Genomic DNA, 10,620 nt, shown 5'->3' with positions numbered 1-10,620 from the left:
TGTGAAAAAAACATGATTCTTTTTGCGATCAAATAGGGGAATCGTACACTATCTGCACTTCCTGGGTCCGCACTGTTTATTGTTTTATCATTAAAATTAAATAATTTAATAAGCGAATTAATAACTTGAATAACGGAAGAAAAGCAGTTTGTTCGAAAACTTTTATTGTATAGATATGTATTTGTCAATGAGATGAACAACCTGTTAAATATGATTAAGTTGTATGATACTTAGAAAACCAACAAAACAAAACTATTTTTTACCGTCATTATAATAATAATTTAATCCTTAACGCTTGAATTCGACATCTTTGTTGACATAATGAAATTACCTGCGCATACGAGCATACACAGGGCGAAAAATGAAAAAATCGGGAAAATGCGACATTTTCTTTACTTCCTGAAAATTCTTGGGCTCTATTAAGAAATACGCGTTTATACACGAGGCACAAAAAGGACTTGCGCGAGCTTCCATTTTATTGGACAAAACTGTAACGTAATCAATTTCCAATATTGGTTCAAGGTCTTCATTTTATTTATATTACAAATTTTATATACCATGTGTCTTACTCATTAACATATTTCTTCGGATTCGAATAAGTTAACTTGTCATGAGAATTATGGTATGAAAAGTACTTATCGAATTCGCATTATAAATGCGTTTTTGTTAATACGAAATAAAAGTTTAAGTCGCTCAGACAATAAAGCGAATTTGACGCGCATTGCAATTTGAATTTTAATTTACGTTTGGACGTAAAACGTTTCGAATGCCAATTAAAATAATTCAAATTGGTTAATTCGAATGAATTCGAATTACGTGTGAACAGCATTAGATTCATCCCTGCCAATTTTTGAAAGTCCCCAAGGATATTTTTAGTGCACGACAACAAGAATGTGTATGTGTATATAACAATAATATTTAGTTTTTTATCTACTGATAAGAAAATCAATATCAAAACCAATAAAAACAATATTCAATGATCTAATTACGTGTTGAATTGGTAAACTTTTAGAATTAGTTTATTTAAAGGATCAATAAGTTTACCAGGATCGTTTCGAAATATTCCAGCCAGGGTAAACAACATTTCAGTAAAGATGGGGATGCGCCATCCCATTTGAAATAAGTCCGCAGGTACAACCAAACTTCAAAACCAAATCTATATCTATTGAAGAATTAAGTAAAGGTTTTTCAAAAAGTAATTTCAATTGTGGTTAGGAAATCCCTAGCTTAGCATATATATTTTTCATTCATTTTTTTATATAAATAGGGCCGTTAGTTTTCTCGTTGGAATTGTCGGGGACTTTTATAGCTGACTATGCGGTATGGGCTTTGCTCATTGTTGTAGTCCGTGCGGTGACCTATAGTTGTTAATTTCTGTGTCATTATTGGTCTCTTGTGGAGACCCCGAGGGTATCACCAGCCCAGTAGTCAGCACTTCTGTGTTGACATGAATATCAATTATGTGGTCATTTTTATATATTTCCTGTTTATAAAACTTTGAATTTTTCGAAAAACTAAGGATTTTCTTATCCGAGGCATAGATTACCTTAGCCGTATTTGGCACAACTTTTTGGAATTTTGGATCCTCAATGCTCTTCATCTTCGTATTTGTTTGGCTTTATACATTTTTTTATATGAGCATCACTGATGAGTCTTGTGTAGACGAAACGCGCGTCTGGCGTACTAAATTATAATACTGGTACCTTTGATAACTATGTGGACAGTTGTCTCATGAGCAATCATACCACATCTTCTTTTTATAATTAATAATATAACAACATAGATTTATACGTTCGTTAAAATAAAAAATGTCACAAATGTCACTAATGACATGGGCATAGCAAACTAGTTGTGAAATATAAACACTGTAAGATGGTGCCAAAGGAAAATCACTAGTAATACACAGATTACAAAAAATCGTCCCCTCTGTCGTAAATTTTAGTGTGGAGTTTCCCGTGTACACAAAATTATCTCAATCTAGAAAAGGACATTTATAACCGTTTAAATTTGATTTATTTAAAGTAAGTTCCTTGAGTAAAGTTTGGCAGTATAATTAGAAAATTCTTGATTAATTTACGAAAAAAGATCATCAAGATAACGGCACATTGTAAGCGTTATTTAATTATCAAATAAATGCAATAACACGGTGGGTATGGTTGTCCTGCGAGAGAACGTACTGTGCTGGTGATTTGGTCCTGACGGGTGCTGGTGGGTCCTGATTCTGTGCTGGTGGGTTTGTTTACATTGTATCAGAACGGCAATAAAACGACTGTTTTGTTGCTTAATTTTTATCTGATGTGTCATAAATACCATGCAAAGTATATTACAACAATATTATATTGCAAAAGTCGTGCAAGTTCGTTAAACGGAATTGTCCTGACGCTGTGCTGGTGATAAGAAAAACGGTCCTGGTTCTGTGCTCCTATGTCCTGGTTCTGTGCTTTTATATTTTAGTTAAAAGTGGCATATATTCAAGATCATTGATTGACTTATTAGCCGTTGTCTGCTTTCTTGAAATTGACATTGTTGTGAATCTGTTTACTGTTATTATGAGAGAAAACATACCCCTATTTTTTATTTATTTTTAAAACTAACTGTAATCTTATCTATTGGCCTGTTAATGGAACCCTTCTTGCCCCCTTTTAAGATAAGAAAATATGTTTACGGTTTTCGGGATTACGATCATTTTGAAAGATAACCAAAATACGTTGTAATTTATACAATACTTATATAAAGTAGATGATGTGGTATGTTTGTTGTCAATGGACAAATTTCCATAAGAATCCAAAGGAAGTATGTGTTAACAACCATACGTCATCGTACGACCTTCAACAATAACCCATAAAATAAAAATGTAAAAGGTTTTGCATAAAAATGGAGAGCAAAAATATAGAACAAAGGACTTTCTGAGCGTTTGAATCATGTCTTTAGCAGCTTAAAACACATTTGTTTGTGAACAATTGAGTGCTGACTATAAGAATGTCAATAGTATTGCGGGTTTGTTTGTTTGGTGTTTTTTTTTTAGGGGGGGGGGGGGGGATGGGGATAAGTTAGAGCGAGGTTACAGTGAAAGCTTGGAATAGTTTCCCGTAAGATTTAAAAGTTGTATTGTAAAAGAAAAATGTATTAAGAATCTTGCTGTAAGATTTTTCCAACAATTTTTTTTTTGTCTGAACGGTTATCAGGTATATTTTTTTTCGAAAGTTCGATAGAACACTAAAAACCACTATTTTATAAAAGGGCAGGCTAGAATATGTCAGAGAATGAAGACGAGATAACCTAGAGAACACTAATAAAATTAAGATTTCTTAGCTTTTTTCATTTCAAAATAAATATTTTTGATAAAGAATTACGGGGGAGGAAGTGAACAATGTGTCCTTCTTTTCTATATATAAATATTTTTCATGAATAAAAATAAAATGTGACTTGATTATAATTGAAAATGAGTAATTGGAAAAAATACCCAACTAAAACACACTTTTATTTTAATATTGGTAATATCACTAAAATTGAGAAAGGAAATGGTGAATATGTCAAAGCGACAACCACCCGACCATAGAGCAGACAACAGCCGAAGGCAACCAATGGGTCTTCAACTGTAGCGAGAATTCCCGCACCCGTAGGTGTCCTTCAGCTGGCCCCTAAAAATATGCATAATAGTACAGTGATAATGGACGTCATACTAAACTCCGAATTATACACAAAAAACTAAAATTTAAAATCATACAAGACTAACAAAGGCCAGAGGCTCCTGACTTGGGACAGGTGCAAAATTGCGGCGGGGTTAAACATGTTTATGAGATCTTAACCCTCCCCCTATACCTCTAGCCAATGTAGAAAAGTAAAAGAATAACAATACGCACATTAAGTTAAGTTCAAGAGAAGTCCGAGTCCGATGTCAAAAGATGTAACAAAAGAAAATGAATAAAATGACAATAATACATAAATAACAACAGACTACTAGCAGTTAACTGACATGCCAGCTCCAGACCTCAATTAAACTGATTGAAAGATTATGTCTTCATCATATGAATATCAGGCACAATCCCTCCCGTTAGGGGTTTAGTATCATACTATCATAAAATATATGAGAAGAACATAACCCGTGTCATGCCAACAACTGTGTTTTAGAAATAAATGTGTTTAGTTCCGATGCAAAGACCCTATCAGTGAATCAATATTAAAGCCAAAATATGCAATCTTTAATGACCTGACAACAGTATCGTAACTATATCCCCTTCTAATAAGTCTATTTAAAGGTTTTGTTAGTTTCTGAGGAGAATACTGACATTTTTGTGCTTTATAAAGAATATTTCCATAAAAAAATGGACTAAGCTTTTAAGTTGTGTGTGTCAAACACACCATCTCTGTAGTAATGACTCCTTACTAAGATATTTCACTTCATTCATTTTTTTTTCTGCATTTTTTTTATATTGTGAATTCATAGAATTATTATATTTATATGAAGCCTTAATTTATATTTAAAAAAAAACTGAATCTAAAGCCAGATATATCAAACATTTTTGTTTCTATCTATCCGTTTTCAGAACTTTAACAATCAACAATAACACGCCTGGAAAGTAAAATGCGTACTCGGCTGTCCGTAATCGACCATTTTTAGACACCCCAGGCTCCTAAAAAAACAAGCCGGGGTGGGGGTTCAAAGATACAAAGTAAGTACTTATATCAATATTTTATCTTTTCGTGTACGGTTTATGACCCCTCCTATGGTCTGTCAATTCCGAAATGTGCAAACTGCAATAGTACCAAAACAGCACAGACAATGAATAATAGAGATATAATTTTGTACATATATCAAGGGGAAACTTCTTGCAAAGCATTACTATTTATAGTTCATTATTGTATTTAGTAGAAAAGGAGAATTTAGTGAAAATAAAATCACTATTTTTGTAGAAAATTCACAGACCTTTGTACAGAGATTTTTGTTATGTTTATATAGCATGGGATCAACACAATGGTTCATTACCGAGTAAAAAAAATCAAAATGTCTATCTACCTTGCACATTTCAGAAAATTCAGATCAGATAACGAAACCTGTTTCAGCAACATTTATAAGCAATTTAAGATTGTGACCTTCACAGTTTCGAATAATTTTAAATACAAAAATACGTGTTGCATGCAGCCTTTTGTTTATTTATTAATATATGTATACGGATAAAGTTATGAAAGGCAGCAGGGTCATCAGGGTGAAGAGTCCATGTCATCTGAAATAAATGCTAAGCATAGATCTAGAATCATGACATTAAAAAAAGTCTCTTCTTTTCGACTTTTTTCGAACAAATTGACACATAAAATGAATTATATAGTATTGTGGAGTTTTTAACTTATTTTAGATACTATATATTGTTATCTGATATTGGACGAAAGATGTTGCCCTTTTATGTTATTATGTAATACAACACTCTAAAAATTGTGTTTAGAGCCTAAACACTTTCCTAAACACATTTGTGAAACCGATTTTTGACATGTTTTAAATCTAAACATGTTTAATATTTAATGTGCTAACAGCCTAAACGTGTCAAGCTATAACGTGCTTAGACTGTAAACATGTTTAGATGTAAAGTGTTTAGACTAGAAACATGTTTTGCTAAAAAGTGCTTAGACTGTAAACATGTTTAGTTGTAAAGTGTTGTATCTGGAAACATGTTTAGCTCTGAAGTGTTTTGTCAGGAAACACGTTTAGCTGTGAAGTGTTTTGAATGTAAACATGTTTAGACCATAAAGGGTCGTGAAGAAACATGTTTATCGTTTTAGTGCGATAAGCCGTTACTTCATTCGACCCCAAATAAACTAATATTCCGGAAGGCTAGACTGTAAAACGTATGATAGCTCTCAATACTACATGTTTTCATACCATCACAAAAGGAGCCAAACGCATCAAACTAAGAAACTTGAATTTCCAAATCAAATTGATTGTGACTAATACCTTTTCAATCTGAATGAGTATTTTCTTTAATTCAATTGTCGACATTCGACTATTGCATTTTTTCTTCATTTCAAATATTCATTAAACAGTCTAGAACTTTTGAAATGAAATTATTATTATAATAATTCTAGGATTAAACACAAAATTACAACATATGAAACAAAGGAATTTATGTAATTGTTTATTTCCAGTTAATCATTGAACACAATCAATCAAATATAAACTCATAAAATCATAAATTCATATCAACGTACATATATATAATATTGACCAATCAAAATAATTTGAAAATGTTCTGTTTTCATTTTACAAGTCAATAAGAGCTTCTCCTTTCTTAGTACCCAACTGCTGGTCACTGGCCTGAAAGATAGAAAAATATTGATAAGCAACTAAGTAGAATTAATCTAAAAATATAAGTATACGAACTACAACACCAAAAAGCAATGGCATGATTTAAGATCAATTAAGATAACAACATTAGAACCTTGGTATAAAAGCATAAATGTACTGATGAGTCAACTGATATTTTTAATATAAAACTTCTTTTCATGCTAAATATCATTCATTTGATCAAATATATATTGACATTTTTAAAATCAAATACACTTCGGATTCTTACCTAGCAATAAAGTTGCTACTGTGCATTATCTCCTCTTTTAGCATGTCAAGACAAATGATTTCCTCTGCACTTCTCTCATCTAGAATAAAACAATACATATCAATAAAAATATAAGAAAGCACAACCGCTTATAACTATTGAAGAAAAACAAGCATCTTTTTATTTATTTTGAGCAAACGTTGTTTTTGCATTTAGGAAGTGCTTACTAAAACAATGAACTCGATATGACACTGTTTTTGCGAAAGATGCACTCGGCAGATTCCGCTTCCCTTCCATTATAATCTGCCGAGGAGTACCAAATGAAAATTGTCCCCACAAACTCCTTGCCAAGGACATATGTTTTGTTTAAATATACTTTTTCACTTTTTTGGTCTTTTGGAAAATGTTGTTTGTGCTGTTTTTAGACCCTTCTACAACGAAATTTGTTTGACATGCACACGTATAAAAATTGCGGTTTTTATCCAACGCAATCATAGGTTTGAACGTAGTTTTCAATTTAGACTCGTTTATATATATATAATAATAATAATAAGTAATAGCTTGCATGATAGAACATTAAACAACTCTTATCTTTACACAAGATAGTTTGAACACTAAAAGCTCTTACAAGCACTTGTTTCGTGGGATGGTTTCCCCTTTTTCTTCTCCTGCATTGATTATACGGTAGTGTACTTATAAATAATACTTATAACTGTCAATAATCATTTAAAATTGGCAGTACAAAATAAAAATCAGTATAATTATAACTCCTTACCTTTCTGAAACAGTTAAGTTACGGTCAGTTATGGTCAGAAGTAAACAGCGTGGCCTTTGACTTCGGGTTCTTTGTTTCTTCTTCCCGCTCAAAAATTAGCATGTGGTATGCATGCCGTCTTCGGCCTAAATGTGTTGTAATTCTAAACGTGTTTAGGAAAGTGTCTAAATATTGAAAGTGCTTAGAATTTAAACACGCTTCGCTTCATATACTTGACGATGTAGCTAAACATGTTTAGAACAACAACATGTTTATTGCAAAGTGCTGAGAGCCAAAACATGTTTAGTTTTTAATGTTTAGAAATTAAACACTTTCCTTAGCACAAAAGTCTTGCAACACGTTTAAATTCTAAGCACTATTTTTACAGTGAAGTTCAGATCATTTGAAAACACATATTAAACAGCCAAATGGATGCACAAGAGCTAATATAGGAGTCATAGATCCTGTTGGCAACAATTATCTGGCTAATTTTATTGATTTTGTAACATTTGTTTCAAATATGACCAACTTCTTATCCAAAATCACCAGCACCGTATCAGGACCCACCAGCACAATGACAGGACCCACCAGCACAGTATCAGGACATGAATAAATTGAGAAAATGCTTAATTTTAATAAATTGCAATGTTTTTTTCACAAAATTGTTTTGTCGTGTGGATTGCGGTATAGAAAACGGACTCTATGAGCATTTTTGTTTTATTTTTTCAGTTCGAGATTGTCTGAAAATGAGCATTTTTGTGTTACGCTTACTGAAACAGTTTAGAGGGTCATTTTTTTAATAGTTTATATATGAACCCATAAGAAACGAAATTGAAAAATCTCAACTGTTTTCTTCCATTTTTTATGAGTGAAAACGTCAAAAATCATCATTTTCGTCTTTGTTTACATTTTTTCATTGATCACCAGCACCCGTCAGGACCGAATCACCAGCACAGTACGTTCTCTCGCAGGACAACCATACCCACCGTGAATAAGGTCTTTGCGTCGGAACTAAACACATTTATTCTAAAAACAGTTGTTGGCATGACACGGGTTATGTTCTTCTCATATATGTTACTGTAGGCACTGGCTACGGTTACATGGATATGTAACAATAATAAAAATATTATTGTTACATTGGAGACTAATTGCCGGAATGCAAAGTTGGGCAAGGAACTGATTAATTACGAATGTAACAATAATTATTGTTATTAATGTATTATTGTCATTTTGTTTATTTTCTTTGGTTACATCTTCTGACATCAGACTCGGACTTCTCTTGAACTGAATTTTGATGTGCATATTGTTATGCGTTTACTTTTCTACATTGGTTAGAGGTATAGGGGAGGGTAGAGATCTCACAAACATGTTTAACCCCGCCGCATTTTTGCGCCTGGCCCAAATCAGGAGCCTCTGACCTTTGTTAGTCTTGTATTATTTCAATTTTAGTTTCTTGTGTACAATTTGGAAATTAGTATGGCGTTCATTATCACTGAACTAGTATATATCTGTGTAGGAGTCAGCTGAAGGACGCTGCTGGGTGCGGGAATTTCTCGCTACATTGAAGACCTGTTGGTGACCTTCTGCTGTTGTTTTTTTATTTGGTCGGGTTGTCTCTTTGACACATTCCCCATTTCCATTCTCAATTTTAGGTCTTTATTGAGTTTGGTCATAAATTGTGATTCATAACAGTAAAAAAAACTAAGACAGCTAAGTCTTGTTATTAAAAGGGCTAAATAAGAGCCCATTGGAATACCTACAACCTTTCGAAAAACTTTGTTGCCCAAACGTACATAAATATTATCAAGGAGAAAATCAATAGCCTCAACCATCTCATCACATCTCCAGTTAGTATATCTAGCATATTAACTTTCTCATAGAGAAGAATGCTTAAAGTGAATTGCCACAAATATATTTGGATTCAGATTTACATAAGGATCATTTAAATCAATAGGAAAACTATCAAAGATTGTGTGGAAGTGTAGTGTAAAGAGTAGAAAAATCAAAACTGTCAAAAGAATCAAATGGACCATCAAAGGCACGTAGTTTGACTGAAACAATATACATTTTTTTACACTAAAAATGTTAATTCCACTATTTTCATATATTCTATTACAATAGTTTATGATAAGTTCCTTAAATGTAGTTAAGAAACTCGTTAAAAGCACTGAAAGATTATGAGTAGAACACTTACTAGAGGCTGAGATCAAACAATATTTTACTGTTTTTTTTTGTACAGTTAAGGTAACTAATAAATAGAAGGGACATTCAAATGTTCACAAAAAGCCTTATGCTGTGAATTGGTTATGATATGTTTGATTACCATGATTACTTTATGACTCTTTGTGGAGCGCACAGACTTGAAAGAGGGACGAAAGACACCAAAGGGACAGTCAAACTCGTAAATCTAAAACAAACTGACAACGCCATGGCTAAAAATGAAAAAGACAAACAGAAAAACAATAGTACACATGACACAACATAGAAAACTAAAGAATAAACAACACCAACCTTGAATGTAGATGAATTTAAAATTTCATTCTTAAAAACGTCTATGTAGTATTTACGGCATACCAACACCACATTGTTGACTACTTTGTTGCTTTGATGTTCAGTGGTTGTCATTTGTTAATGTGGTTCCTAAGTGTTTCTAGTGTCTGTTTTTTTTTAAATAGATTGAATCACTAGACCATTGATTTTCCTGGTTGAATGGTTTTACACTAGTAATTTTTAGGGTTCTTTTAGCTTGCTGTTAGGATTGATCAATGCAGTGCTCCGTGTTGAAGACCGTACTTTGATCTTTAATTAATGATTTACTTTTACAAATTGTGACTTGGATGGAGAGTTTTCTCATTGGCACTCATACCACATCTTCTTATATCTACATAATAACCATGCCATCTGCATACAAAATGACAAAGATTTTAACTTATACTTGTAACAATTTTTGACATTTTTTTCTTACATAAATATATATATTCTAAATCTTTTACATTATTTTCAACAAAAATCATTTAAAAAACACAAAAAACAAACATTGGAGATAACTTGTCACTGGTATGTTCAATAATGATATATCAACAACTCTTGTTTATCGTTAGAGTGTAATCAAAGTTATTCCAGAAACAGGGATGCGGCCACTTTCATTTTTGACGAAAACCATCTGAAAAATGACATTTTGCGGCATATTTTGTAGATTTTTCATATTTGAGCTTGAATCAGGTCGTTTTTAATGACAAAATCAGTTAAAATCTTTCACAAAAACTAATTGATTCAGATGAAATAGACTCTTAATAAAGTGTTTAAAAAGTGGTCAAAATA

The 10,620-nt window shown here is 32.3% G+C and overlaps 1 long non-coding RNA gene across 1 annotated transcript; it reads right to left on the bottom strand.

Moving 5' to 3' along the window:
• Positions 1-6,242: 6,242 nt before the first annotated feature.
• On the bottom strand, positions 6,243-7,643 carry LOC143074644 (uncharacterized). The gene is made up of 3 exons (XR_012977986.1): positions 7,321-7,643; positions 6,567-6,645; positions 6,243-6,307 (listed from the first exon to the last, which is right to left on the bottom strand). It is a non-coding gene; the product is annotated as an uncharacterized LOC143074644 (long non-coding RNA).
• Positions 7,644-10,620: the final 2,977 nt, after the last annotated feature.

The sequence above is a fragment of the Mytilus galloprovincialis genome, chromosome 5, assembly GCF_965363235.1.
Source record: "Mytilus galloprovincialis chromosome 5, xbMytGall1.hap1.1, whole genome shotgun sequence".
In the NCBI taxonomy this organism is placed as follows: domain Eukaryota; kingdom Metazoa; phylum Mollusca; class Bivalvia; order Mytilida; family Mytilidae; genus Mytilus; species Mytilus galloprovincialis.
Note: the sequence above shows the minus strand (reverse complement) of the source record. Positions and strands in the feature narration are given on the sequence as shown.